Consider the following 24708-nt stretch of genomic DNA (forward strand, 5'->3'; position numbering starts at 1 on the left):
TTATTTAGTGCCAGCTTTGAGCATGAACATTGTATCGGGATCTCGTTTAATTCGAGATGGCTACTCATTTAAATCCGAGAATAATGGTTGTTCTATTTATATGAGAGATATGTTTTATGGTCATGCTCCGATGGTGAATGGTTTATTCTTAATGAATCTCGAGCGTAATGCTACACATGTTCATAGTGTGAATACCAAAAGATGTAAGGTTGATAATGATAGTCCCACATACTTGTGGCACTGCCGCCATGGTCACATAGGTGTCAAACGCATGAAGAAGCTCCATGCAGATGGACTTTTAGAGTCTCTTGATTATGAATCATTTGACACGTGCGAACCATGCCTCATGGGTAAAATGACCAAGACTCCGTTCTCAGGAACAATGGAGCGAGCAACCAACTTATTGGAAATCATACATACTGATGTGTGCGGTCCAATGAGCGTTGAGGCTCGCGGTGGCTATCGTTATGTTCTCACCCTCACTGATGACTTGAGTAGATATGGGTATGTCTACTTAATGAAACACAAGTCTAAAACCTTTGAAAAGTTCAAGGAATTTTAGAGTGAGGTTGAGAATCAACATGACAGAAAAATCAAGTTCCTACGATCAAATTGTGGAGGAGAATACTTGAGTCACGAATTTGGCACACACTTAAGAAAATATGGAATAGTTTCACAACTCACGCCGCCTGGAACACCTCAGCGTAATGGTGTGTCCGAACGTCGTAATCGCACTCTATTAGATATGGTGCGATCTATGATGTCTCTTACCGATTTACCGCTATCTTTTTGGGCTATGCTTTAGATACTGCCGCATTCACTTTAAATAGGGCTCCGTCGAAATCCGTTGAGACGACACCGTATGAATTATGGTTTGGGAAGAAACCTAAGCTGTCGTTTCTGAAAGTTTGGGGATGCGATGCTTATGTCAAGAAACTTCAACCTGAAAAGCTCGAACCCAAGTCGGAAAAATGCATCTTCATAGGATACCCTAAAGAAACTATTGGGTATACCTTCTACCTCAGATCCGAAGGCAAGATCTTTGTTGCCAAGAATGGATCCTTTCTAGAGAAAGAGTTTCTCTCAAAAGAAGTAAGTGGGAGGAAAGTAGAACTTGATGAAGTATTACCTCTTGAACCGGAAAATGGCGCAACTCAAAGAAATGTTCCTGAGGTGCCTGCACCGACTAGAGAGGAAGTTAATGATGATGATCATGAAACTTCAGATCAAGTTGCTACTGAACTTCGTAGGTCCACAAGGACACGTTCCGCACCAGAGTGGTACGGCAACCCTGTCTTGGAAATCATGTTGTTAGACAACGGTGAACCTTCGAACTATGACGAAGCGATGGCGGGCCCGGATTCCGACAAATGGCTAGAAGCCATGAAATCCGAGATAGGATCCATGTATGAAAACGAAGTATGGACTTTGACTGACTTGCCTGTTGAGCGGCGAGCCATAGAAAATAAATGGATCTTTAAGAAGAAGACAGACGCGGATGGTAATGTGACCATCTATAAAGCTTGGCTTGTCGCTAAGGGTTATCGACAAGTTCAAGGGGTTGACTACGATGAGACTTTCTCACCGGTAGCGAAGCTAAAGTCCGTCCGAATCATGTTAGCAATTGCCGCATTCTATGATTATGAGATATGGCAAATGGACGTCAAAACGGCATTCCTTAATGGTTTCCTTAAGGAAGAATTGTATATGATGTAGCCGGAAGGTTTTGTCGATCCTAAGAATGTTGACAAGGTGTGCAAGCTCCAACGCTTGATTTATGGGCTGGTGCAAGCATCTCGGAGTTGGAACATTCGCTTTGATGAGATGATCAAAGCGTTTGGGTTTACGCAGACTTATGGAGAAGCCTGCGTTTACAAGAAAGTGAGTGGGAACTCTGTAGCATTTCTCATATTATATGTAGATGACATACTTTTGATGGGAAATGATATAGAACTCTTGGACAGCATTAAGGCCTACTTGAATAAGAGTTTTTCAATGAAGGACCTTGGAGAAGCTGCATATATATTAGGCATCAAAATCTATAGAGATAGATCAAGATGCCTCATAGGTCTTTCACAAAGCACATACCTTGATAAGATATTGAAGAAATTCAATATGGATCAGTCTAAGAAGCGGTTCTTGCCTGTGTTACAAGGTGTGAAATTGAGCTCAGCTCAATGTCCGACCACGGCAGAAGATATAGAAGAGATGAGTGTCATCCCCTATGCCTCAGCCATAGGTTCTATTATGTATGCCATGCTGTGTACCAGACCTGATGTAAACCTTGCCGTAAGTTTGGTTGGAAGGTACCAAAGTAATCCCGGCAAGGAACACTGGACAGCGGTCAAGAATATCCTGAAGTACCTGAAGAGGACTAAGGAAATGTTTCTCGTTTATGGAGGTGACGAAGAGCTCGTCGTAAAGGGTTACGTCGACGCTAGCTTTGACACAGATCTGGGTGACTCTAAGTCACAAACCGGATACGTGTATATTTTGAATGGTGGGGCAGTAAGCTGGTGCAGTTGCAAGCAGAGCGTCGTGGCGGGATCTACATGTGAAGCGGAGTACATGGCAGCCTCGGAGGCAGCGCATGAAGCAATTTGGGTGAAGGAGTTCATCACCGACCTAGGAGTCATACCCAATGCGTCGGGGCCAATCAAACTCTTTTGTGACAACACTGGAGCTATTGCACTTGCCAAGGAGCCCAGGTTTCACAAGAAGACCAGGCACATCAAGCGTCGCTTCAACTCCATTCGTGAAAATGTTCAAGATGGAGACATAGATATTTGTAAAGTACATACGGACCTGAATGTAGCAGATCCGTTGACTAAACCTCTCCCTAGAGCAAAACATGATCAACACCAGAATTCCATGGGTGTTCGATTCATCACAATGTAACTAGATTATTGACTCTAGTGCAAGTGGGAGACTGTTGGAAATATTCCCTAGAAGCAATAATAAAAGCATTATTATTATATTTCCTTGTTCATGATAATTGTCTTTATTCATGCTATAATTGTGTTATCCGGAAATCGTAATACATGTGTGAATAATAGACACCAACATGTCCCTAGTAAGCCTCTAGTTGACTAGCTCGTTGATCAACAGATAGTCATGGTTTCCTGACTATGGACATTGGATTTCATTGATAACGAGATCACATCATTAGGAGAATGATGTGATGGACAAGACCCAATCCTAAACATAGCATAAGATCGTATAGTTCGTTTGCTAGAGTTTTTCCAATGTCAAGTATCCTTTCCTTAGACCATGAGATCGTGTAACTCCCGGATACCGTAGGAGTGCTTTGGGTGTACCAAACGTCACAACGTAACTGGGTGACTATAAAGGTATAATACGGGTATCTCCGAAAGTGTCTGTTGGGTTGACACGGATCAAGACTGGGATTTGTCACTCCGTATGACGGAGAGGTATCACTGGGCCCACTCAGTAATGCATCATCATTATGAGCTCATAGTGACCAAGTGTCTGGTCACTGGATCATGCATTACGGTACGAGTAAAGTGACTTGCCGATAACGAGATTGAACAAGGTATTGGGATACCGACGATCGAATCTCGGGCAAGTAACATACCGATTGACAAAGGGAATTGTATACGGGGTTGCTTGAATCCTCGACATCGTGGTTCATCCGATGAGATCATCGAGGAGCATGTGGGAGCCAACATGGGTATCCAGATCCCGCTGTTGGTTATTGACCGGAGAGCAATCTCGGTCATGTCTACATGTCTCCCGAACCCGTAGGGTCTACACACTTAAGGTTCGGTGACGCTAGGGTTGTAGGGATATGTATAAAGAATTACATATAGGAAGCAAGGTTGTCAGAATCGCGATTTTGAATCGGATCGGAGCTCTGATGGTAGAATCGTAAATCATAGAATCTTCAGTACCAGGATCGTAGAAACATAGATTTTATGAACTAAAATCGTAGAATCAGATGGGTAAGTTTGGATCGTAAAGTCGTAGAATCATATAACAGAATCGCGATTCTAACAACCTTGATAGGAAGTGCTATTTCGGCCATTGGGACAAGTTTCGGGGTCACCGATATTGTACCGGGACAACCGGAAGGGTCCCGGGGTCCACCGGGTGGGGCCACCTATCCCGGAGGGCCCCATGGGCTGAAGTGGGAAGGGATCCAGCCCAAAGTGGGCTGGGGCGCCACTTCCCCTAGGGCCCATGCGCCTAGGGTAGGGGAAACCCTAAAGGGGGGGCGCCCCCTTGCTTGGGGGGAAAGCCCCCCACCCCTGGCCGCCGCCCCCCTAGGAGATTGCATCTCCTACAGCCGGCGCCCCCCTAGGCCCCCCTATATATAGTGGGGGGATGGAGGACCTCTCACTTTTTGCCTTTGGTGCCTCCCTCTCCCTCTCCAACACCTCCTCCTCCTCCATAGAGCTTGGCGAAGCCCTGCCGGAGTACTGCAGCTCCATCACCACCACACCGTCGTGCTGCTGCTGGAGCCATCTTCCTCAACCTCTCCTTCCCCCTTGCTGGATCAAGAAGAAGGAGACGTCACGCTGACCGTACGTGTGTTGAACGCGGAGGTGCCGTCCGTTCGGCGCTAGGATCTTCGGTGATTTGGATCACGTCGAGTACGACTCCCTCATCCCCGTTCTTTGAACGCTTCCGCTCGCGATCTACAAAGGTATGTAGATGCATCCGATCATTCGTTGCTAGATGAACTCATAGATGGATCTTGGTGAAACCGTACGAAAATTTTCTTTTCTGCAACGTTCCCCAACAGTTCCGCCTCCGGGCAATGGTACATTCCAGTCCACAGAGCTCTTTCATACTGATAGGCATGTGCGGCCACCGGGCAGTCTCCTGTGCGGGGCGCATCATGATCTGGTAGTCCTCGACCATCCCGTTCTAGGAGTCCTTTTCATCACCCGTCGCAGATCACCCCTCGTCCTAAGATAGATTTTCCGTCGTTTTGGGGTGAACGGCCCCGCAGTTGGAAGCGCAACTGTGAATCCTACTTCAGGATCTTTCATTTGGATCCCGAGATGTGGGTCGATATGGCCGTAATGCACTTCACTGGTGCGGCGATGGTGTGGCTTGAGGACAATGAGTTTCATCTTAGTAAGATGAAATGGGAGAAGTTCTGCACCATTGTGTGCGACCAATTTGAGCGCAATGAGTTCTCTGGGTTGCTTCGTCAGTTATTTCATCTGCGTCAAAGTGAGTCAGTGTCCGAGTACACCACCAAATTCAACGAACTCATGCATGCCCTTTTAGCCCACAGCACCACTTGGGACCCTGCATTGTTTCCTTCTCGTTTCATAGATGGTCTCAAGGACGAAATTCGTGCTGTTGTTCTTGTGCACGATCCAAAAGATCTAGATAATGCTGTTTCCCTGGCTTATCTGCAGGAAGAAGCACTGGAGATATCGAAGCGGAAAGAAGGCCGGCGTTCCGACAATGGGGTTGTCAATCGCTCTCATCTTCGAGGGGCGATGCTGCTGCCACCCCCTCCTGGCAGACCTCCACCAACACCGCCAGCTAGCGGCGATGGGTCACGCCCCGCGAGCGCAGAAAATGCACGGGGGGCCAACTCGGTGGAAGAGCGCCTCACTACTCTTCGTGCCTATCACCGAGCACGGGGGTTGTGTTATATGTGTGGGGAGAAGTGGAGTCGTGATCACAAGTGTGCAGCAGCGGTTCAACTCCATGTGGTGCAAGAAATGTTTGAGGTGTTGGGCATGTCATCCAGAGAAAACCAAGAGGTTGTGTCTGATACGTCCAGTGAGTGTCACACCATCTCCAAAGCAGCTCTGGAGGGATCGGTCGCTCCTCAGACTATCAGATTGCAAGGGAAGATACAATCTCAGCAAGTGCTCATGTTAGTTGATTCGGGCAACTCGCACAGTTTTATCAGCTCAGTGTTGGCAGCAAAGCTGCAGGGGGTCAAACACTCGCCCAAAGCTTTGAAGGTGAAAATTGCAGATGGGGGGCAGCTGTTGTGCAACTAGGAGATTACCAGGTGCAGTTGGTCTATTCAAGGGCACAAGTTTTGCACTGATCTGAAAGTCCTTCCATTGGGTTGTTATGATATGATCATTGGCCTGGACTGGCTGGAAGAGCACAGTTCCATGGACGTGCATTGGGGGCAGAAACACATGTCCTTTGCCCATCATGGCAAGCGCATTACCCTGAGAGGAGTGCAACCCAAGATGGATGAGTGCCACCCAGTATCAATGGAACAATTGCACTTCCTGATGGTTCACAATGACATACACCAGTTAGTTCAATTGGAGACAGTTCTTGAGCAGAAGAAAGGTGGGGATGAACTGGAAAATCCACCTGAGATTGCGGAGTTATTGGTGCAATTTGAGTCACTGTTTCAAGACCCCTCGGGCTTGCCTCCAGCACGCCCATTTGACCATAAAATCCCTCTGATTCCCGGGGCTCAGCCGGTCAACATCCGACCGTATCGATACAACCCTTTCCAAAAGGACGAAATTGAGAGGCAAGTAAAAGAGATGCTGCATCAAGGGATCATACAGGAGAGTTACAGCCCGTATGCCTCACCTGTACTCTTGGTTCAGAAAAAGGATATGTCATGGCGATTCTGCGTGGATTATCGACACCTCAATGCGATCACGGTCAAGAACCGGTTCCCAATGCCGATGGTCGAGGAGCTCTTGGATGAGTTAGCGGGAGCAGTATGGTTTACAAGCTTGGATCTCAAGGTTGGCTACCATCAGATTAGGATGGCGCTGGAAGATGTGTTCAAAACGGCCTTCAAAACCCACCTTGGGCATTATGAATTCAAAGTCATGTCGTATGGGCTTGCCTATGCTCCGGGAACATTACAAGGAATGATGAATTTTGTGCTGTCACCACTGATTCGCAAAGGAGTGTTGGTTTTTGTGGATGATATCCTAGTCGACAGCCATACATTAAGGGCCCATGTCCAGCTTCTTCGAATGGTGTTTGAATTATTGAAGGAACATCAGTTGAAAGTCAAAAGATCCAAGTGTAAATTTGCCCAGCGGGAACTAACCTACCTAGGCCATGTCATCAGTGACCAGGGGGTGGCTATCGATGAGAAAAATATCTCAGCAGTTAAAAACTGGCCGGTTCCCAGCAATGTCAGGCAAGTTAGAGGGTTTTTAGGCCTGGCGGGATATTACAGACGATTCGTCCGCGACTTTGCGCTGGTCAGCCGGCCACTATCAAACTTGCTGAAGAAGGATTCGATCTTTGTCTGGAGCCACGAAGCCGAGGAGGCATTCCAACATCTTAAAAAAGCACAGATCTCAGCCCCTGTTCTCGCCTTGCCCCAGTTCGACAAACCGTTTGAAATCGAGACGGACGCCTCAGAATTTGGGGTTGGGGCAGTCCTCACATAGAACGGGCACCCACTCGCTTTCCTCAGCAAAGCATTAGGACCAAAAAACAACGGTCTGTCCACTTATGAAAAGGAGTTTATGGCGATCTTGATGGCAGTTGAGCGATGGCGGTCATATCTGCAGGGGGGGGGGGGATTTGTGATTCGCACTGATCACAGTAGCCTTGCCCACCTGGGAGACCAGAGGTTGGTCACCTCCTGGCAACGCAAGGCGTACACCAAGCTCATGGGGCTGCAATACCGAATTGTGTATAAAAAGGGGATTGAGAACAAGGCGGCAGATGCTCTGTCCAGAATGGATGCCGGGGTGGTTGCTATTTCGGTCGCCTTACCAACCTGGTTAGAAGATGTGGTGCAAGGGTATCAGCACGATGAAAGCGCGCAGGACATTCTAAAGAGCTGTCAAGGGGATGAGAAGGCTGGGCTGATGTATACGGTCCGCGATGGGGTCATCTTGTACAAAGGACGAGTCTGGGTGGGGAATAATGCAGCCATGAAACAACAGATCCTCCATGCAACTCACTCTAGTGTGACTGGGGGCCATTCAGGGGAACAAGCAACTTATGCCCGGCTTCGGCGACTCTTTGCCTAGCCAAACATGCGACGGGAGGTAGCAAACTTTGTTTTGTCCTGCAGTGTATGTAAACAAGCAAAAACTGAGAAGGCACGAGTCCCGGGCTGCTTGAACCCCTACCTACACCTCCACACGCTTGGCACACGGTGACAATGGATTTCGTGGAGGGGCTGCCTATGTCACGTGGATACTCCTGTATTATGATGGTGGTGGACAAGTTAACGAGGTATGCACACTTCATCCCTCTGGCACATCCATTCTCTGCAATCCAAGTGGCGAGTATCTTCATGCAGCAGATCTATAAACACCATGGGCTGCCCTATGCCATTGTCTCTGACCGGGATCGGGTGTTCACCAGCACGTTGTGGAGAGAGCTGTTTAAGCAGGCAGGGACAGAGCTCAGGATGTCCTCTGCCTACCACCCGCAAACTGACAGAACCACGGAATGTGTGAATCAGTGCATGGAAACTTACCTGCGCTGTTTTGTCCATTCATGCCCTCACAAATGGTTCCAGTGGCTGCACCTTGCTGAATTCTGGTACAACACTTCTGCTCATTCTGCTCTCAAAGCTTCTCCTTTCGAGGTATTGTACGGTCACCCACCTCGTCACTTTGGCATTGTGGATGCATCGGCAGGAGCGCCAGCGGACCTTGCGACCTGGCTCCATGAACGCAAGGTGATGATCGCATTGCTTAAACAGCATCTGGAAAGGTCCAAACAACGGATGAAGGACCAAGCTGATAAGAAACGGTCTGAGAGGTCCTTTGCGGTGGGAGACTGGGTCTTTGTGAAGCTGCAACCATACGTCCAGGTCTCGGTGGCGCCGCGAGCTAACCACAAACTTTCTTTCAGATTTTTTGGTCCGTTTCAGGTCTTGGCGCGGGTGGGCAATGTGTCCTATAAACTGCAACTTCCTCCATCCAGCAGGGTACACCCAGTGTTTCACGTGTCCCTGTTACGCTCGGCGCTGCCTAAGGACACAGAGGTGGTGACTGCGCTGCCAGAGCCGCCAGCGCCACATTCTTCACCAGATTTCCCCGAGGAGGTGTTGGCAAGGCGCATGGTCACACGAGGTGCGAGCAAGATTCCTCAAGTCCTGATCAAGTGGTCGTCGCAACCCAAGGAGCTGGCGTCGTGGGAGGACTTCTTCGAGCTTCGGACTCGTTTCCTTGGAGCTGCGGCTTGGGGGCAAGCCGCGACTGAAGCGGAGGGGGATGTCACACCCGTGGAGCCCAACATCAACCCACGCGAGGCCCAGCAGAGCGAGCCAAGGCCCAGAAGGAAAACGAAGCCCAACAAGTGGTTCGACCCAGCAAGCTGGGAGCTGTGACTGATAAAGGAACGGAGGGCCATCGAGGATGGCAGCGAGATGGTAATAGGCTAAAGCACTTTCTTCCCCCAACTACCCTGCTTCTCCCCTGTTCCTCCACTCCCAGATCCCTAATTCCTCTCCTCCAACGCCAAGAATTCCCCTGTAATTTGAGATGATGAACTAGATCGATGTTGGGAGTGTGACATGTTGCCCAACCCAGTCTACTACTGGGGAACAAAGCCCACTCAAAAGCATAGCGGAGTAGAAACCCACCCCAGTCCCCACTCGTCTTCCTCACCCCAGCCCAGCTAGCTAGCTAGCTAGGTCTTGTCTTGACTCATACTTACTAGGCAAGCGATGCACGCGGAAGCCATGACTGTGAAAAATGCTCTTAGTATTGCTGAACAGATGGGTATTGGAAGGATGGTACTACCATCAGACTGCCAGAACGTGATGAAGGCCATAACATCCAACGCCTTTGATGGTTCAGGCTTGGGTCAGCTGTTCCTGGAGACTAAGTACCAACTGTCAATGTCGTTTATTCAGTACCGTGCCACGATTTCCATGCTGTGTGGGACGTGAGCTACCCTGACCTGGCCGGCGATCTAGCTGAGCCTTAATCCATTTCAAGAAAAGAAAAAAAGGTCAATCGTTTGCTCAAAAAAAAAACAAAACAAACAGAAGGCCAGTCGTCACGGGGCCTCCAAGAGGCTGAGTCTTTCCTTGGCCCTCGCGTCACTTTATTTCCACTGCCCCTTCGCTGCCCTCACCACGGCACTTGAAAGGGCGTCGTGCAAAACTGCCCCCTTATTTCTCTTCTCGCGACGGACGGCAGCAACTCCTCTTGGATCTTTATTGCTCCTCATCACCGCACGGCACCGTACGTCTTCTCGCGGTCGGCCGGATCTCACAACCCAACACGCCTCTGTCTGTCCTCGAGTGCTCCAGGGCGCAACCAGATCCAGCACCAGGCCAGCCTCGCCGATTCGCCTCTATCCACCGCCGTTTCGCCCGGCCGATCTGTCCTGACCCCCATGTGCTTCTTGTCGTTGCTCGCTTGTTAGGTGCGAGGAGGTCCTTCCCGCACAAGAACCAACCCCAAGAACAAGTCCGTTCGTCCGTGTAAGTTCCTGCTTCCCGCTCTCCATTTCTCTCTGCACATACGTACATCTCTAATGCGAGTAGTAATTAGTTTCTTAGTTGTGAGTGATGATCCTTCCTTCCATGCTAGGACTAGGAGTAATATTTTTTTTAATTCAGTTCCGATTTCCTGTTAGATCTTTTCGACTTCTTTTTTCCAACTTTGCTTTCTAGCAGCGTCTTTCTATGGCTGTCGTTTTTAGCTCCTGCAAATTGACTTACATCACGCTAAACAGTAGGCTTATTACGAGAAATCTCAACGAACTCACCGACGAGGAGGACCACGAGGATGAGATGTCGTGGAGTCGGCCTACCACCAACGACCTCTGGCTAGCCCCTCTGGTGTGGTGGTGATCCCCATCTTCTGGTTCGACTCGGACTTCTTGAAATACCTTAAGGGCGATGACTAGTAGAGCTGTTTAGTATGTAGTTTTGTATATTTCATATGTCGATGCTTGGGCTAGTTCTATTGTAGTCCCTAAAAGATAAAACCTTTCGGGATAGAAAATATGTTTTCCAGTTTTAGGATAGGGAATCCGTTGGAGTTGCTCTAAATAGCTCAATACACGCACGCTGCAGTCCCGTTGAACTTGCTAGCCGGCCGTTGAACTTCTTTTAGACAAATTCACGAAGCTTTATTAACACATGGATGAAAATAAGACCATCAGGCTAGCCTAATCAAACACGCCGAGCAACCCCTAAAAATAAAGCATGCTTTGCTAGATTATGGGACTTGGCTCCTAAACTCATAAACAAAATTGCAACTAGTAAAAACACTAGATGAACTCACCGATGATATGAGCCATGGTATACATGTTTGAGCATTTACTTATACTTGCTTATAGGCAATAATAATGTGATGCTATTAAGTAGAAACATATGATATGATGCTAGATTTGATTGTGTAGTATGTAATCCGTTGAGAGATGAGAAAACAGAGAGCGAATCAGATTACCTGACTGGTTCCAGGACCCGGGGCCTGGACTCCCGCTTATCTGAGCGTCCATCTAGAATACTAAACTTTGAGATCTGTGCCCTGTCTTGGCCGCCAGTTGCATTAGCAGGTTTGTGTGAACAGTAATTATGGGAGCATGAATTTTTCCTGCAACGAGCCTCACCCGGCCACTGCAGTTGACGCGAGAGAAAGACAAATATCGAAATCCAAGAGAGAAGCTGCATGGGATATTTACAGAAAGAAAAATGTTTCTTTCAAATCTGAAGTGAGAGATAGGATGTGACTGTGAGAGAGAACTCATCTTTTTCAGAGAAGTGAGAGAAAGATCGTTTTTTTTACCCAAGTGGGAAAGAGAACCTGTGTGAGAGGGAGTGGTTATTTTTTGGTAAAAAATATTTTTGTCTGCAAGTGGGAGATACTTCGTTACACTGTGAGAGAGTTTTGCCGGTGCATGCGCAGAGGTGCATGTAGAATGTGCATGCGAGACATGGCGTGGGGGAGAGAGTTGAAACGAAAGAAGAAAGTATAGTTTTCCCCCTTAAATCCACGTTGATGGATCCATAACCCCCTAAATTCCAATACCATATAATTTACCCCCTCAAATTGTCAAAACCGGATAAATCAAGCCCCGTAGTGGTTTTGGGTCACATTGAAACCGGTTTTGAGAGCTGACCAAGGTCAACACAACTAAGTCAGAGGATTTTTTTTTTAAATTGCCGAGCGGCGGCCGTGGCAAATCGCCGAGCGAGGTGCCGACGGCGACTGTGAGAGGACAACTTCACTGAAGAAAGCCTCAGGAAGGCTTGCGCTGGTGGCGACGTGCCTCAGGAGTCAAGGAGGCTAGAAGAGGCGTCGGGCTTTCGCCGGAGGTGGAGATCGAGCGATGGCGGCGGCCGGCGGAGAAGACAAAGACCATGACGTCGATTTGTGGCGGCTTGGCGCGATTCCTTCTAGAGGGACGAAGAGGGCGACGAGGCGGATCGACAGGACATGTCAGCTGGGCTCGGGGTGGTCTCTTGCCACGAGGAAGACAAACGGCGATGTCGGCGACCTTCTCTAGAGCACGAACTCAGAGAGAGAGAGAGAGGAACGAGGGAGAGAGTTGCGAGAAGGAGTGGATAGTGCATCGTCAGACAAGGCTGCTGGCGCAAGGGATAAGGCTGAGGCGGTCCAGGCTGACAACAATGTCCAACACGGCGGACAGTCGATTCCTTCCGGCCAGAACGCTTGTACGCGCACGTATACAGGAACTAGCAGAAGCACCTGATCAATTTTCATTGCAAGTTTGCTCAAGCGGAGTCGGCCAGATACACACGCACAACTACATAGGCGTCAGGTAGATCGATCGTTCCGGCAAGAACGAACCAGCTGCAAGCCTGCAACACCCGCACGACACGACCGGGCACGAAGCCATGCTCCTCGCCGAAGCCGTTGTGGCCGCGCTTGACACTGTCGCGCGTCTCGTCTAATTCGCCGACGGTCGCGCCGCTCCCCTGGCGCCATGCTCTCCCTCCGTGGCGGAGCGCTCGAAGCTATGGGGCCGCTCGGCAAAAATAAAATAAAGAAATCCTCGGGCTTATATGCGTTGACTCTGGTCAGCACTCAAAACCGGTTTTAATGTGACCCAAAACCACTATGGGGCTTCATTTATCCGGTTTTGACAATTTGAGGGGGTTAATTATATGGTATTTCAGTTCAGGGGGTTATGTATCGATGAGTGTGGATTTGAGGGGGAAAACTATACTTTCTTTGAAAAGAAATGTGACTTGTCTTGTCAACACAAATCAGCCTGCAGTCGGAGGCTATTACGGGCCATCAACGGACCCTTCCGAACAATTAAACAGCGCCTCCCGGACGGGGCTTGCCTGCTCCCGTCCCGTGCTCCCATCCGTACTCCCCTTCGCTAATTCTTTATCTAACGGCTGCGCCAGTTTTTCTCCCTCGCGTGTCTTTTTTCTGGCAAAAAACACACACGAAGCTCTCGTATTTCCCTTTGCCCCAATACGTATTCGTTCCTCCTCTTTCGCCTTCCCTGTCGACAGTCGATCGTCTGGAGCGGAGGCATCGAGTGGATCTGCTACCGCCCCGTACCGTCGTCGCGGCCTCCAGGAGGTCCGCCGGTGTGAAAGGAGGAGCGCGGCAAGCCTGAGTTGGGCTGAAGCTTCTGTCACAGCTATGGCGCCGCGCCTGTCCCAGATTGCGGCTTCTCCCGTCGCAAGACCGGCTCCCGTCTAGATTCGTCCTCGCGCCAAAGGCCAGGTCTTGGAGTTGCTAGCAGCCATGGTGGAGCTCGGGTCGGGGATAGTGGAGGTGGTGGTGGTGGCTGTTGTGCCGCCACTGAAGACCACGGCGGCGGTGGCAGGGCAGAGGCCGCGGCGAGCGAGGAGGGCGGCCGCCATCCAGCGGGTCTTCGGGGCCCCGACACCATTCACGCAGCTGCCGACCTCGCCTGCTGCGCGCCATGGTCAGTACGGGAACTCACCGTCGCTCCCTTTCATCCTCCTCTTTACTGTTTTGTTCAGAATACAGATGTATCCTCTGGTTTGCTTGCCATTCAGTTCACATCTAACCAAGTCAACAGCTAGCTACTACCAATTGAGCGCACATGCACATTGGGGCCTTGCAAATTAATTTGTTCCATACAGTGATTAGTTAAAAGCTAAAATTATGTGATTGCAAAATTATAGACCGAAATTAGTTTCTACATGTCCTGGATACCTAGTTAGCTGACTGTTTTCTGCGTGCTGAAGGTGCTCAATTTGATATTTCTTTAAAGATGTTTAATATTAGAGGCAACGAAATATCTTTCATCGCACAAAATGCTGATGGTTTCGTGTACTGGTTGAAAATAAACTGAAATTAATATAGCTACTGATGGTGATATTTGCATACAGGATGAGGCCACAATTCAACTAAGTGAACAAACTACTCAGATCGATGCATGCAAAGTCATATGGTTGGATTGATCCTCATCCAGGTGACAATGGCGCTCCATTACCATAGTCATCGACTACTGGTCTGTTTGTCAGGTTAGACAAACAAATCTATGATGTTGGTAATAGTACAGTTTATACATGATGCATGACAGATAATACTATTTCTATATTTATCACGGTCACAAATTGCTTATTCAATTACCTGCTGATTGATATAGATAGTCTCCTTCAATCCATGGTCGTATACTCATAGGTTCTAATAGAATTGCACACAAGTACATGAAACAAAAATCTATAACATTGATTAAGTTGGCTTTTGTTGTTGGGAGAATGGTAGATTTTGTCCTGGCATCATCGTCAGGGTAGAGGTACCACTGGTAGGATTTTGTTGCTGGAAAAATGATAGATTCTGTCCGGGCATCATCATAGGGGTAGAGGTACCACTCGTAGGAGTCTGCTGTTGAAAGAATGATAGATTCTGTTCCGGCATCATCGTAGGGCTAGAGGTACCAATTGTAGGATTCTGTTGTTGGAAGAATGGTAGATTATGTCCTGTCATCATCATAGGGGTACAAGTACCACTGGTAGGAGTCTGTTGTTGGAAGAGTAATAGATTTTGTCCTGGCATCATCGTAGGGGTCGACAGACCAATGGATTGTTGCAGACTTGGGTTGTAATGTGCTAAATAGGGGTACACATGATTTGGCGGAGCTCCCAGATGAACCTATGCAGATAAATAGCAAAGCTTAGGTCATAAGTGATAGAAAATGAAAAATAGTTTAAAAAGTACACTTCTTATACCATTTGGGTTGGTTTGTACTGTTGTAGATACCCAGGCATTTGGTTTGTCAAAGGCATTTCAGGTCGTTGTTGTAAAGAATGGACTGCCTTCTTTTTCTTCTTTGTTTTTGCTTTCTCCGAGCCACCAACGGGTCTTCCTGATCCTGGTACAATATTTTCTCCCAATTGACACTATGAAAATTAATAGCAAAGCTTAGTGTCGCAGAAGTTTGAAAAGTAGATAAAGTCAAAAAGCTTAGACTTCTTATACCATTAAGATTGGGTTATTTGTAGGCATTTCATTTGCGAAAGGCATTTCCGGTTGTAGTTGTAAAGAATCATCTGTCTTCTTTTTCTTCGTTGTTTTTGCTTTCTCCAAGCCACCAACGGGTCTCGCTGACCCTCGTACAGTCTTCTCCTTTACCTTCATACCTCTTGGCATGTGAAGCCCCTCGTTATGCTTTGAAACTCTAGTAGAGTCGATGTTCAGACCTGCAACCGTAAAATTAAATGCAAGTCTTACTGTGAAAATACTCTATGGAACTACTAGTATAGTATATAAATATATACCTTGTGAAACAGAGGAGTCACCCAAATCCGGATTTGGGTCTGGATCAACTCTAACTTTCAAGCTTTGCTCCACATCTCGTGCTAGCTGCTCTGCGCATTTAGCAGCCATATCATATGTTTCATCGGACTCTGCGGCGCGAGCAGCTATGTGGATAAACATTCTGCACAAGTCCTTGTAAAAGTTTGACATTCTTGCTTTTAGATCCTCGTGCAAATTGCGATTGCTTGTTAGCACTTTCGCATCAATTGTCCATCTTTTCAATATATATTGCTTAGGGATATGCTTGATATTATTAATATCAAGTATCTTTAAGCAATGAGAGCAGATGATTCCAGCAAATTCAAACTTCTTGCAACTGCAATTGACTTTTTCTTCGTTTGGATAAAAACTGACAACATGCTCACGTTGCGTTCCATGAAATTTTACTGAATAAACCTTCTTCTCTTTATCACTTGAATCACAAAGAAATGTGTCATAGTTCGGGTCTGAAGCACTTGCTCCTGAAACATCTTGAATATTGCGGGAGTATATGTACTTGCGGCTTGCCTTAACACATAGCTTCCTTTTGCCTTCAGCTTGGGAGTACTTTGTGAGGCCTTGAAGTCACACTTGACCTCTACAAATCTCTTATCCGCAACTAGGTGCTCAAAATGCTCGAAAAAAGTAAGCATGTCATATTTAATACTAATGTACCACTTTAGTTCGTTATTCATGCTTTCACTTCTTTGGGTAGTGCTCATGTGGGCTGAGAATGTATTTCTGCCATACACTAGTGCCCATTGCTCCCTTTTCTCAAACAACCTTTGCAGCCACGTATTGTCACGTAGTCCATATCTGTCTAGCATTCTATTCCATTCATTTATAAAATCTTCTTCTTCCTCAATATCATAGATACAATGCTGAAAATCAGCATTGAACTTCTTATATTCTTCAACAACCCCAGCAAGGTGCTTGCAAGCATTTTGATTCATATGCCACACGCAAAGTCTATGGTGAGAGTGAGGAAGGACTTTACTAATTGCCTTGGCCATTGCTGCGTCTTCATCGGTCAGAATAGTCCTTGGATGTTTCCCAGACATGGCTGTTAGAAATGTTCTAAAAAGCCAACCAAAACTTTCAGCAGTTTCATCATAGAGAAGTGTAGCACCAAAGTCCATAGTTTTCTTGTGATTATTCACCCCAACAATCAAACCAAAGGGACGCCCATCATCTAGTTTCCTATATGTGGTGTCAAAGCATATAACATCACCAAACATTGCATAGTCCAATATCATTTTCGAGTCAGCCCAGAAAATATTAGTTATCAGATCATCCTCATCAACTTGAATTGAATAGAAAAAATTGGCATCTTCTTTTACCTTCTTCTCCATGTATTCTGACACTCCCCCTGTGTCTCCTTTCTTTGCTTGCAATGTTCTCTTAGAGTACAAACGATTTTTCATATCTTTAGGTGCAAACCCAAGATTTGGAAGTCCACATGCTTCTTTGGCCATAAGATCAATAGTTGCTTTATTCGAAATGCCTACAGACTTTGCGACCTCAGTGTTTGCTATTTGTGCTTCCGTCACTTTTCTTTGGGATCTTAAGTATAAGGCCATGCCTCCAGTAGTAAGATTATGATTATGTGCAGCCTCAAATTCATACACATAATATAATCCGTTTTTGAGACTTATCTTCATATGGGCTTGACAGCCACATCATGTTTCGGGCCTACTGTAACTGAAAGAATCCTCTCTCTTATCTTCTGCACGGAATCCTGTCAGTTGAAATAAGTATCTTAGTGATACCAATAGTTATATAACCAAAACAAAATACAAGCAGCCCATACCTTGACGGGAGCATGTAAATGTTCTTTGTTGTATCACGGAAGAATTCTTTACTTTATGTTGACTCCCTCTTCGGTTGCTAAAACCAATAGCCTTTGCATACTTGTTATAAAAGGAGTAAGCTTCCTCTTCAGATACAAATTGCATGCCAACCTTTGGTACCCTTTCATCAATGCAATCTGTTGCATTGCTAGGAGCAGTTTCATGCACATCCTATATGAATCAGTATTCGCTTTAGTTAATACTCATATGTTCGGCAGTTAGATTTGTGAAACAACACACTAATTGAATACTACGTGTACACTAAATTATTTTTCAACTACCAGAATCTAAGTCAATTGCAGAAGATCATAATGTTGATTTTGTGAAACTAATATTGATTATGGCTAAAACAACAATCAGACATCTGATTTTATTACATACAGTAGGCCTCGAAAGAATAACATATTCTTGTATATATGAGTGAAATAACATGATTGACCTGACAAAGTAAGTTGTGCAGAACTGCTATTCCTTTTGTGTCAGATTTGCATAGATCTTATACAATCATCAACATTTTTTATTTGTTCTTCAGTAGAGGAAATGGTGCAACTAGTTCAACAAGAAGGACAAGAACAATGAAAAGAGGAGATAAAGAAGAATACGAGTCAGATTTCTTACTTTTGGTCCTGAAGATCCATATTGCCGTGTTCATGGTTCGCATGACCACTGCTTGAAGAAGCCATAGAGGACAATGATTTCCTTACTTTAAACCTTGGATCGCTTGATATTTGCACACTTTGCTATCTGCCTGAATTTGGTTTCTGGATGCAATCAGGCTCCAGATTGAAATCTCTTCCGCCTGGTATTTAGGATCTTGTGTTTGTAAAGGTTTGCCTAGTGCCTCTGTTTTCTATATTGGCGCCAATAGTTAGTTTGGCGGACATTTTCCCTCCAGAAACAGTTGTGGATATTACGTGAGGGACTGAGGGCGAGGGATATACGGGAATACGGGAGCTCGGGTATTTATTTATTTTTGGCAGAAAAGGCACGCGGGGAAGGGAATCTGGCGCTGCCGTTAGATGAAAAATTAGCGATGGGAGTTATGGAGTGTTACCTTATGGATAGCCTTTTAGGATGTAAAATTCAAATTAACATGGATTTATGGTTTGCTCCAAAGAGATTTAGTTTTGAAGGACAAAATGAGTTCCAATATTTGATAGCTGAAAAGGCATGTTTCCAACAAAATGATCCTAGCACTAGCACCATTATAGCATGTGCCATTTCATATTACTCAAAGTCACACACCACTGGCCAGGGTAACGTCCGCTGATCCCTCGCTTTCAGTAGGCAACCCTGACCACGCCTCGCCAGAGGAGCTCTCCTCGGCGTCCTCCTCCTCTTCCGGAAGCTGCTCCGGGTTCTCCTCCACCACCATCTTCCTGGACACCACTGATCTGCTATAGCTCGCCGGCAACGCACACGCTGGTGTGGCCCTGGAGGCGCCGGTTGTCACCCACGCCTCCCGGATGCAGTTCGCGTGGTTTGCCCCCTCCGCCTTCAGGGTACTAAGATGTACCGGAAACTAGAAATACAAGAAGGGCTAGTCTAAATTACCTGTGGCAAGAAGCTTTCTCTAAAAGCCGTTCTCATGGAGTGTCACGTCGTCCACAAACTACCGCAGTCCAGCTCGGACGAGGAGGACGATGTTGGCCCAGCATAAATGCAGGATAGGCCCTTCGCAGATGCGATACATGATGAGCCGAGGTGGCTACACCGCCAGGGACGGCGGCATGCCGTCGGAGTGGCAGAGGGCGAGGAAGCCCGCCATGATGCGCCACCCATTCGGTGCGAGCTGGGTAGGAGTGATGCCGAAGTGGGCGAGAGCGTCAGAGAAGAAACCGTGCAGCGGGACGCGCATCTCGGCCTCCAGGGCGTGAACGTACAGGCAGACCGTCGCCGGCGGGGCACGCGGTGTGAAACTAGGCCAGGGCCTGGGCACTACCTCACTCGCCCCGAACTTGCTGCTAGATTGCTGGCACAAGCCGCGGAACTTGGTCCGGGCGTCGATGTGGCCGGACGGTGCTACCGAGACGACACCGCCATCGGCAGCCGCGGGCTGGCTGAAGTTGGTTCTAGCCGCGGACTTTGGAATGGACGAAAGAGGCGCGTGAATGTCGTTTGTAACGTCCACTTTCATTGCTGAAATTTTCGCACGCCCATTCGCCCCAGCTAGGTCGTCAACTTGCTCGGCTTGGATCTGCTTGGACGCCGCGATCATCTGCACTACCTGCACCGCCGCCGCCTCGCCAAGCTCGGTGAGCCGCTGCTGCGCTTGCGGGTCCGCTCGCTTCCCGAGCTGCCCCTCGAGTTGCGACAGCCCCCGCTCCACCCCCGCCGGGAGCCGGCAAGAGCGCCACATGGTTGCTGCCCTTCCTCACGCACTCGCGCTGCAGATGGCCGTTGGTGTCGCCCCAGCTATGTCATCATCTTGCTTGTCTTGGATATGCTTCGACGCCGCGATCTTCTGCAGTACCTGCACCGCCGCCGCCTCACCCAGCCCGGCGAGACGCTGCTGCGCCGTGCGCCACGAGGTTCAGGGCGGCTACCGGCGCAAGGATGACCCGCGAGGAAGTCGTCGACGGGAGGGACGCGAACACGCTGGTACAAGAGCCATAGGCAATCCTTACAAGAGGGAACCAGGTTCATAACCATAGGGAACCACGACCAAGAGGGAACCAGGTTCATAATAAGAGGGAACATAGACCAAAAGGGAACCAAGTTGATAATCATAGGGAACCATGACCAAGAAGGAACCAGGTTCATAATCATAGGGAACCTCGAGTTGTGACAGCCCCTACTCCACCCCCGCCGGGAGCCGGCAAGCGCGCCACATGGCTGCTGCCCTTCCTCACGCACTCGCGCTGCAGATGGCCGTTGGTGTTGCCCCAACTATGTCATCATCTTGCTTGTCTTGGATATGCTTCGACGCTGCGATCTTCTGCAGTACCTGCATCGCCGCCGCCTCACCCAGCCCGGCGAGCCGCTGCTGCGCCGTGCGCCACGAGGTTGAGGGTGGCTGCCGGTGCAAGGATGACCCGCGAGGAAGTCGTCGACGCGAGGGGCGCGAACACGCTGGTACAAGAGCCATCGGCAATCCTTACAAGCTCCAAGCAACAATAGCTTCCTCTCCACTATCGCCAGGTGCTGCCAACGCCGCGATGAGTGCGAGAGTGGGGCTTTGGAGGGCCAAGGACTTGTAAGTGTCATATGCCCCAGCTAGGTCGTCATCTTGCTCGGCCTGGATCTGCTTGGACGCCACGATCTTCTACAGCACCCGCACCGCCGCCGCCTCGCCCAGCCCGTCGACTAACGCTGCTGCGCTTGCGGGTCCGCTCGCTGAATGTGTCACAGATGCCCTTGGCACTGGCACCGGAAGTTCTCATAATTCCTCCGCACGACCCCAAGTAAGTGAAGATTCGTGGGGTGTGTCCACGCCGTGGGCGTGTGGTTGTCCTGGACATCGTACTCCTCGGCGTACTGCTTGGCACGGGCGAAAATGACCTTGCGGTTCTTGCCTGCCCGCTTCTTCTCGGCGACGACCTTCTCCTTCTTCTTGATGGCCCAGAGATGCCATCTCGACGAGTTGTGCTTTGTGTATGGTTGCATGTACTTCAGCATCAGTCCACGCTGGTCCAACGGATCCCCTTGCCGCCCTTCCTTTTTAGGACGTCTGTATTTGTGGTGTACGCTTGTTCAACTTTCCATAACCTCTCTTGTAGATCAACTGTCGGACACTCTTCAAGTTAGGGTACACATATACAACATATGGTTCAACCGTGCATAGCATGTTAATGGTCCTTATTGACCTTCAGGAACACGCCATTGAAGATCTGCCTCAGACGCAAAAGTTGCAAGATCTTTTTTGTCGTCGGGTGCATAGCATCGATCTGAGTGTTGCGAACTCCAGCGATAAAGGTCACGATGAGTGCGACAGTGGGGCTTTGGAGGGCCAGGGACGCATAAGTGTCGTACGCCCCAGCTAGGTCGTCACCTTGCTCGGCTTGGATCTGCTTGGACGCCGCGATCTTCTGCAGTACCTGCACCGCCGCCGCCTCGCCAAGCCCGGCGAGCCGCTGCTGCGCTTGCGGGTCCGCTCGCTTCCTGAGCTGCCCCTCGAGTTGCGACAGCCCCCGCTCCACTTATGCGCTTGGAGGGGGTCAGGCTAGAGCAAGGTCAAGGTTCCGTTTTCCCATTCTCATATATTTGTTGATGTTGTTGTTCCTACCACCACCGAACAGGGTGTTGGAAGCAAAGATGAAGGCGGCCATCAACAGAAGGCATGTGTGCTCCTCCTTGGTGGTGCTCATTTTGTTTGACAGGGTGAGCCGACCGAGAGCTAGCATCCGGCCAGAACCAACTTTAGCCAGCCCGCGGCTGCCGATGACGGCGTCGTCTCGGTCGCACCGTCCGGCCACGTCGACGCCCTGACCAAGTTCCGCGGCGTGTGCCGGCAATCTAGCGGCAAGTTTGGGGCGAGGATCTCCAGGGCGAAAGCCGAGAGGTGGCTCGGCACCTTCGACACCGCGGAGGAGGCTCATCGATGCAGTCATGACATATGTCGCCGGTGAAAGGGGCACCGCCATGGCGCCAAACGGGGCCTAAATCTAATCTAAAATCTAAAATATCTAAAGAGGTTGAAAAATTACGCCAGAGAACAAGTACGGTGATGCCCTGCCAGTTTTCGCCATCTAAACTATACAATTCCCTAATTCAGTGTTTCCCTTTTTGCCAGCATTCTAGTCTGTTGACTTCCTGCACGAGAACAAACCAAACCCAATTGTTCGTGGAGATCTTAAGCCCACCAACATTCTCCTTGATGCTGACTTAGTCAGCAAACTTAGTGGCTTCGGTATCTCTCATCTATTAAACGAACCTAAGAACACGACGACTTTCGGGTCGAGCGAGTGCTTGCCACCGTACATGTCCATGATGAGCTGCATCATGACGTCGCGCTTTCATCTCCCAGCTACTTCCAACATCCTGCTGCCACTTGCACCTCTAGTTTTCGGGTTGAGCGAGTGCTTGCCACAGTACATGCCCATGATGAGCTACATCATGATGTCGCGCTTGATGCAGAATAAGTCATCGTATAAATGGCAGCTAGAGCTAGGTGAGATCATTGCTGAGATATGTTCTCTGATCTTTCTACACGAGAACAAACCAGACCCAATTGTTCATGGAGATCTTAAGCCCATCAACATTCTCCTTGATGCTAACTTAGTCAGCAAACTTAGTGGCTTTGGGGGGGTAGCACGAGAATGCTCGCGAGTAAAAATGAGCATACTTCGTCAACATGGAAAGGCATTTCGAGCTGTCAGGTGCTAGAGGTGTTGGAGTTAAATAATTGTCTGATCGTCACGAATATCTTGTCGAAGTCATTACAGCATACCCACCTTCAAGAATTTCGTACCCACCTCGAGGAATTTCGTTGTCATCTCGAGGATTTTTGTCCCCACCGTGATGAATTTCGTCCCCACCCCCAGGAATTTTGTCCCCACCAGTTGGGGGTAGCACGACCAATGAGACACCATCTCCTTGATCTTGTACCACGGCACCAGAGCTCCCCGAATCCCTTTGATCACTCGCCTCCTCCCGCATGGCTCCACATGGCATTGACTCGTTCTACTTCCTCCTCTTGCTGCCTTGCTGCTACCGCTCTATCACATCCTGTCGTAGTTGCCATTTGGTTCTCCGCCTCTGCAGCTCTACCCCAAGCCTGCAAGCGCACTTTATAAAGAAACCCAGTCTCGGAGAGAGTGTGTGAGAGAGATAGGCCTTGCCCCAGAACCATCTTCTTCATCCCCTCTTTCCCTCCCATCTCCAAGAACCGCCCTGTTCTACCTTTGCATGTCCATTTCCGCCTGGCCAGAATACTGTCTGCATGGCCATTTAACGCGCCATCCTTGGCATTTGATCGACAGTCAGTTGCATGGCCATTTAACGTGCCCTCCTTGGCATCTGATCGACAGTCAGTACCGCTTAACGCTGGTCCGTGGAAGCCAGAGGCCCAGCACTGGAGGCCTCACAGGGCCCCTGCGCCACCCCCATGCGCGGGTGGGCCCTCGGCCGCGCCCTGGGGTGGCCCAGGCCGCCTGTGGGTCCCCCGGAACCGACCTGTGGGTCCCCATGCGAGGGGTCAAGCACCATTTCACGTGGTCTTTGACTGGGAGAAGCCAAGCACCATCCTCCATCGATGTTGGTTCATCTAATGGGTGGCGCATCATGGCGGGCTTCCTCGCCCTCTGCCACTCCACACGTGCACGTACAGGCAGACCGCGCCCCACGACGGGGGCGAGCTCGGGTGCAGGTCGCCGGCGGGGCATGCGGTGAGCCGACCGAGATCTAGCATCCAGCCAGAATGCGAGATTGAGAAGGAGAAGTTTGACAAGAAGGCATTAGCCGTCGACAGAAGGCATGTGGCGGTGCTCATTTTGTTTGACAGAGTGAGCCGACCGAGAGCTAGCATCCGCCCAGAACCAACTTCAGCTAGCCCGAGGCTATCGATAACGGCGTCGTCTCGGTCGCACCGTCCACGTCGACGCCCGAACCAAGTTAACTGCGTGTGCCGGCAAACTAGTGGCAAGATTGGGGCGAGGATCTCCAGGGCGAAAGCCGAGAGGTGGCTCGGCACCTTCGACACCACGGAGGAGGCTCATCGATGCAGTCATGACATATGTCGTCGGGATACTCCTACTCATCGTCGGCGTATAAGACGACATGCTCAACTGTTGCGCCGCGCGGTGTATAAGACGACATGCTCAACCGTTGCGCCGCGTGTGCCTAGCACCTTTTCCCAGTGAAGAAAAACAGGAGAAAGAGAGACCAGATCGGCTGTGATTTGGTACATGAGCGGCCGCGGGCGTGGGTCGGCATGCTGTTGCAGCCGCGCCTCGATCCGCTCCAGCTCCGCTCTAGCTCGGTTGTTTTTGCCAGGTAATTTCAACTAGCCCTTCTTGTATTTCTAGTTTCTAGTACATCTTCAGATCTTTCCGATGCCACATGGGCTTGAATCGGACGGTGGTGGATGGCCTAGAATCAGGCAGACGCGGCGATAGAGGGCTTGAATGGGGCGATGGAAAAGTGACCAATTCATCCGATTTGGAGGAGGGCGGCAGGGCAGTGGAGAGGTAGGATCTGGCGGCATGGTATGTCATCGCGCTCCTCCTCCTTGTTGAACATGCCAGTGGAGGAGACGG

General features: G+C 49.2%; 1 long non-coding RNA gene and 2 pseudogenes across 1 annotated transcript; 2 read left to right on the plus strand and 1 right to left on the minus strand.

Annotated features, from left to right (window-relative positions):
• Positions 1–4710: 4710 nt before the first annotated feature.
• LOC147977693 (uncharacterized) lies at positions 4711–6846 on the plus strand (annotated as a pseudogene).
• Positions 6847–10016: 3170 nt separating this feature from the next.
• LOC147977694 (uncharacterized) lies at positions 10017–18321 on the plus strand. Its single transcript, XR_015617928.1, has 3 exons — positions 10017–10384; positions 14252–14386; positions 18045–18321. It is a non-coding gene; the product is annotated as an uncharacterized LOC147977694 (long non-coding RNA).
• On the minus strand, positions 14393–17242 carry LOC147977695 (protein FAR1-RELATED SEQUENCE 5-like; annotated as a pseudogene).
• Positions 18322–24708: the final 6387 nt, after the last annotated feature.

This window comes from Triticum urartu, chromosome 3A (genome assembly GCF_056163025.1).
Source record: "Triticum urartu cultivar PI428250 chromosome 3A, HENAU_Tu73, whole genome shotgun sequence".
In the NCBI taxonomy this organism is placed as follows: domain Eukaryota; kingdom Viridiplantae; phylum Streptophyta; class Magnoliopsida; order Poales; family Poaceae; genus Triticum; species Triticum urartu.